At 43.2% G+C, this 6,634-nt stretch overlaps 1 pseudogene; it reads right to left on the bottom strand.

Annotated features, from left to right (window-relative positions):
- Positions 1 to 1,094: 1,094 nt before the first annotated feature.
- Positions 1,095 to 2,153, bottom strand: LOC114636037 (annotated as a pseudogene).
- Positions 2,154 to 6,634: the final 4,481 nt, after the last annotated feature.

Here is a 6,634-nt window from a genome sequence, read left to right as displayed (position 1 = left end):
GGAGGGAAGGAGGGAGAGAGGGAGGGAAGGAGGGAGGGAGGGAGGGAAGGAGGGAGGGAGGGAGGGAGGGAAGAAAATCGTCTTAGTCAAATTCTGACTAAAACACTTGATATAAAAACGAGTGTATTGAAAGCAGTAAGAGAGAAACAGCAAGTCATACATAAATAGGGACCCATCAGAATAATAATGCATTATTCAACTGAAATTTCAAAACACGGGGTGTCTTAAACAAACATATTTCAATTTCTAAATAAAAGAACTGCAAAACCAGACTACTATGCCCAGCAAAGATATTTCTTCCCTTTATTTTATTAAAACAGAAGCATGCTAACGAATGAAAGGTTAGAAAAGTTGTGCTACCCATTACTGCAAGACCACTTCATTCCAGGTGGTCCTCTTGAAATCTTGAACAAGGCATAATAGACCGTCCACCTGCCTCTACCTCTAACTCTGCTTCAGCCTCTCAGCCTCTCTGCCTCTGCCTCTGCCTCCGCCTCTGTATCTGCCTCTGCCTCTCTATCTCCGCCTTAGCCTCAGCCTCTGCCTCGGCCTCGGCCTCTGCCTCTCTGTCTCTATCTCCGCCTCTGCATCTATATGTCTTGGCCTCTACCTCTGCCTCAATGACTGCCTCTGCCTCTCTGCCTCTCTGCCTCTCTGCCTCTCTGACTCTCTCCCTGCCTCTCTGCCTCTCTGCCTCTCTGCCCCTCTCTGCCCCTCTCTGCCCCTCTGCCCCTCTGCCCCTCTGCCTCTGTCTCTGCCTCTGCCTCCGTAGTGCATTTTTATGGGATTGGAGTAGTCAGAAAACCTAATTGACTAATGTATCATCTGGTCTTAGGATTCATTGTGTGTGTGTGTGTGTGTGTGTGTGTGTGTGTGTGTGTCCCAGTCTTTTATTTAAGAATAAAACGAAGAGTAATGAACGGGATTCCCGATCCACAGCCTCACTGAACTTCATCTCCGCACCCCACCTCCCCGCCCCCACTGTGCCTTTAATCCCTCTTTAGTAAAAGAATTTAATCCCAAAGCTCCAGGTTCTCTTTGTCTACCTTCCTTCTTTGCCTTGGCTCACCTCATCCCCAGAGAGGGCTGGTGCCTCAGTTTGAATGCATAGGAGAGCCCAGAGTAGTGACGGGAACAGAGGGAAAGGCCTCACCCTCGGGAAAGGGGACGGAGTAGAGTGTGGTGAAGTGGGGGCTCCCATAGCCTGGGGCACCAAAATGGGGGCCTGGGGGCAGAGGAAAGGATACAGGACCCCCCGGGAAAGGCGTCCCTATAGCCTCATACTCTTCTCGTTGTGCATACTCAGTGCTTGATCTTTTCCCCTTCTGGCGCCGGTTACAGAACCACACTCGAACCACATCCTTCTCCAGCCCAAGCTGCTTGGCCATGGTAGTGATCTGCTGCAGGGAGGGCTTCGGACACTCCTGAAACACGTTCTCCAGGTTCCACCTCACACGGTTCTCAATGCTTGTCCGCTTTCTCTTTCGGGCCTGCACCAGGGTCTCTGATTTGCATATCTCCTGAAGGTTTTCATTGTTGTCAGCTTCCTCCACCCACTTCTCCAGCAGGGGGCGCAGCTTACACATGTTCTTAAGGCTGAGCTGCAGAGCCTCAAAGCGGCAGATGGTTGTCTGGCTGAACACCTTTCCGAAGAGAACGCCCAGGGTGAGCCTCACGTCGGCCTGGGTGTACCCCAAGGTGATCCTCTTCTGCTTCAGTAGCTTGGCAAATTGCTCTAACTCCTTCTGCAGAGCTTTTATGTCCTCGGACTCCTCAGGACTTGGTTCCACCTTCTCCAACTTCATGGCACTGGGGCGGGCAGCACAGGGCTCAGAGGAGGCTTCCTCTGAGTTGCTCTCCACTCGAGCTCCTGCCTGGCCCTCAGGCTGCAAAGTCTCCACGCCAACTTGGGGGACTAGACCCAGTCCAACCTGAGGTCCACAGTATGCCATGCCTCCACAGAACTCATATGCTGGGGGACATGGGGAGATCCCCAGTACCTCTGAGCCTGGTCCGATTCCAGACCCACCTGGAGGCCCTTGGAAACTTAGCCAGGTTCGAGAGTCCACCCAGCCGGGCTCCAACCCTGCTGACCCATCACCCCCACCTGGTGGGGGTGAGAAGGCGAAGTCTGAAACCAGGTGTCCAGCCATGGGGAAGGTAGGCACCCCAAGCCGGGGGCCTGGTGGAAGGACGGCTCACCTAGGGACTGTTTCACCTCTTTAGGATTCATTTTTACATAGCAGATTCATATGCCATTGTGACCACTTTGTCATTGATATTTAGCAGATTTTCAAGTTCAGACTAGATCATTGGTCAAATATTGGGCCTGTCATATGTGTTTGTCCTCTGAGATAAGCAACTGTCATTTGGGGACATTCAGTTGTGTCCCGTTGCACAAGATCACTCCAGCTAGGCTTCTTGACAGTTTGTCCTCCAACCCAGTATCCAACTGTTCCCTACCAATTGATAACTCAGCACATGACCTGGGAGAGGGGACAGAGTATACAGAGGTTTCATTTTTGTGGTTATGGGAAAGCCCTCATTCGTTCCGGGTTAGGCTTTTCAGGTCCAGCCTGTTAGGTGCAGAATTCCCATACCACCTTAATTAACCCTTCACCTATGCTCTGAAAGGAAGCCTAGTAAATAATAATAATAATAATAATAAAAATAATAATAAAATTATTATTATAATAATAAATAATAATTTGATAATATAATTATAATAATATAGTTATATATTATGTGTAATTATATTTATTATAAATTATAATAATTATTATAATTAATAATAATTCTAATAATCATTGACTCCTAGTATAGTTATTCTTCTATTGCTTTCATGATATGCTAAAACCAAAGCAACTTATAGAAGAAAAGGTCTATTTGGGGCTTACTATTTCAGAGGGCTGCAGTCCATGATTGTTAGAACATGATTTTTAGGCATGAGGGCTGGAACAGCTGAGAGTTTATATTTTGATACACCTGTAGCAGGCAGAGAGAGAAAAATGGCAAACTAAAAATGATTTGAGTCTTTTGAAACCTCAAAGTCTGCCCCCAGGGACATACTTCCTCTAACAAGGCTACTCGTCCCAGTCTTTCCCAAATAGTTCCACCAACTGAGGACCAAGGACTCAACTATATGAACCTGTTGGGGCCATTGTCATTCAAACCACCACAGTTCCCCAGAGTGAACATTGGGGAATCAAGCCTTAATTTATTGTTGGGACCTTGGAAAAAGGAGTAGACTTTACTTACCTCTCTCTCTGGGAAGGGATTTTAGCCACAGGGACCCAGTATATGTGAAGAGCTGGAGCAGGAGGAGACAGGAAAGTAAATAGAGTTCAGAGTGATACCCTATGGAATTGAGAGAGATTGTAGCAATCATAGCAAGAAAGCTTTCCAGGGATTTTTCAGACCCATTGTTCTCAAGTACGCATTCTGCTACATTGATCAGGTTTTTGATGCTTGTCCATATCAATAGTGGGTTGGAAGCTGAAGTTATTGATAATATTCACATCATCCTTTGCAGAAGTGCATCCCAGGCAATGGAGTTTTCAACACGTGATTGAAGTTCAGGAGAGAGCCTGGGTCCCTCTTTTGTTATTCAGTTGTCTTCTGAGGCCAACTCATGGTACAGTTTCATGAATAATGCTGGGATCCAGAGAGGGCCTGTAAGAGAAATCATAGATGTGGAGCCTTGGCCCCAATAATGAAGGGAACAGGACCCAGCCATTGATTGAGCCCTTGAGGAATTTTATATAAAACCACAGGTTGGGTAAAACCACAGGTTGCTTCTTGTGATGTTTTTCTTCAGGTGTTGGGAAGGTGTGAAGTTTAAAAAGTTTGAACTATAAATTACTTTGGCAATTTGCTCCTGAGCAGTTGATACCTTGCCCCTGTTTTGTTTATGTATTTGATTCTTGAGTAATAAATCAAATTAATTAGTTCAATTAAGGCTTGTACTTGGGGGTTATAGAGAATTCCACAGGTGATATGAATTTCCCAATGCTGACAGGAAGAGATAAATATTTTAGATACATAATCAGGACCACTGTCTGTTTTCATCTATTTTGGGGCTCCCATTATAGAGAAAGCATTCAGTATGTACCTGCAAACAGCTCAAGCAAACTCATGTGTTTGAGCAGCTGGAGCAGGCTCCTGTGTTTGAGCAGTAGTATAGATAAAGCCTGAAAGGGAATCAACACAAACATAAGCATATTTAAAATTACCAAAGGCTTGTATGCAAGTCACATCCATTTGTCAAAGATCATCAGGATAAAGAGCATAGGGGTTGATTCCGTGGGATGGTAGGACTCAGCAACTGGCAGTTGGTCAAGGGCTGGACAATTTGTTGAGTTTGTTCCCTTGATTACTGGGATTGTTTTTGTAAAACTTTAGCTCCTTGGTGAAAAAAGGAATGAGAAGCAGTAGCCTGTTGAAAAAAGGGCACGACAAAGTGGTTAGCATGATGATTTCTTTCTGTGATGGGGCCAGGTAATTCTGGGTGAAATCACATGCACTGAATAAAAACAGAATGACAGTCTGTGGAGGAGGCTTTGGATGGGGTAAATACTGATAATATGAAGGGCTCTGAGGCATGCTCCAGGAAGGCTTGAAACAATAGTCGTTGGCTTGAGCCACATAGTGAGAATCAGTTAGTAAACCAAAGGATCAAATCTGGGAAATATTTGAAGGCAGAAGTTCGCTGGGTAATGGTTGCTCCAGGGGTGATAAAAGAGTGCCATATTCTAACAGCATTACAGTTTTTGGGTTTGTTTTTTTTTTTTTTGCCTAATCTATTGGCTCTATCTAAAAAAAATTGTGCATTACAAATAGGACATGTACTTATGGAGGGGTGTAGAAGACTATATGGGAAAGAACAGAATTGTACAGAATCTTTAAAGGAGGGAGGCAAACAGAGATTAAAAACCCAACAACACCAAAACACTTACTCTGCTTTTATTCAGCGCATTTGATTTCACCCAGAATTACCTAGCCCCATCACAGGTCTCTGTAGATTTGTGGGGAACCTCTTTACTGCTCCTATTACACTTGATTATATCTCTTTAATTATAGATAAGTTTAATTTTGAATTGCTCTTAGTAGTAGCAATACAGTTTCTCACTGTTTGAGGGTTAAGAATAGAGCTGGGTGGCTTGCTGTAGGACAGAATCAGGGTCTGTTTAAAACCAAGCTGTGTTCCTGCTGAGGAACTGCAAAGGTCCAAGCAGTAGGATTCCAAGCTAGAAATGAATGTAAAAGGTTTGCTTTACTCATTGTCTGGGTTCTCAAAATTGGTTGTATTTGTCATTAGTCCTAGATTGATGTTGACTGGCCCAGTAAAAACGCTTTTTACATATTGGGAATATTTTAGGAGGGATTTTATTATACTGAAGTTCAGTAGCAAGTTTTGTTTACATTGTTCTGGGAAGCGACCTCTCTTTCCACAGGAATCCACATATGACCTACATGGAGACTAAGAGATTATGGCGTGCTCAGTCCTAACTTGAATGTCTATATTATACACCCCTCCTTCCAAGGCTCAGAGATTATTGTAGAAAAGGGTGTGCAAAGATTATAAGATCCAGGGCAGTGGGTGACTGCAAGGAAACTGTAATTTCTGGACACTACAAGGAAGCTGCATATATGAACTCACAGCAATTTAGACAACTTACACATAACCTACATGAGTTCAAGCCAAAGAAAATCTGGTATGGGGAGGGAAGGTGGACTTTAAGTCCTACCCCTAGCTAAGGAGCTATTGTAATTGATAGCTGCTGAAGAAAGGAATGTTGGTTTTCTTTTAGGGTGTGGACTCTGGTAAGTCAGCCATGCTCCAGTGGAAGGCCACACATCCAAGAGTACATAAGGAGCACAAACTGTATTCGATGTTTTTGGAGGGTAACTTTTGTTGTTGTTTGTTTATTTTAAAGAGAACACAAAGTTTGGTGGACCTGAAAGGAATAGAAGGGGTAACTTTGATCAAAATATATTGTATTAAATTCTTAAAGAATTAACCTAAACAAAAGAAAAACTGAGCAACCCTTGGCCAAACTAACCAAAACAAAGAGAAGGTTCAGATTAATCAAATTAGAAATGAAAAGTGTGCCACTATAACAGATACCAAATGGCATTCAGAAAATCATTAGATCTTACCTTAAAAAGATAAATTCCATTAAATTGGAAAATCTAAAAGAAATGGATCCATTTCTAGATGCACATGACCTGCCAAAATTAAACCAAGATTAGATAAACATTTTTAAACAAATCTCTAACAATCAGTGAAATTGAAGTAGTAATTGTAAAATCCCCCAACTAAAAAAAGTCAGGTTCAGACTTTACTTCAAAGAACTGACAGCAATTGCTTCTGAAACTACTCCACAAAATGGAAAAAGAAGAGACATTGCTAAACTCTTTTTTTTATTAGTAACTTTTTAAAAATGTTAATCAAAGGCTTTATAAGTTTGGTAATGCTCAATAACAAGATGCCCATACAATCAGAAGTGTAACCCAATATCTAACCTAGATATACCAACTACCTTTGACTGGCGGAGACACACGAACATCCGCCTCTATGTTTCTCTCTCTCTCTCTCTCTCTCTCTCTCTCTCTCTCTCTCTCTCTCTCTCTC

This window comes from Grammomys surdaster, unplaced genomic scaffold, assembly GCF_004785775.1.
Source record: "Grammomys surdaster isolate TR1022 unplaced genomic scaffold, NIH_TR_1.0 121394, whole genome shotgun sequence".
Lineage (NCBI taxonomy): Eukaryota > Metazoa > Chordata > Mammalia > Rodentia > Muridae > Grammomys > Grammomys surdaster.
The sequence above is the reverse complement of the archived record's forward strand: the minus strand, read 5'-3'. Positions and strand labels throughout refer to the sequence as shown.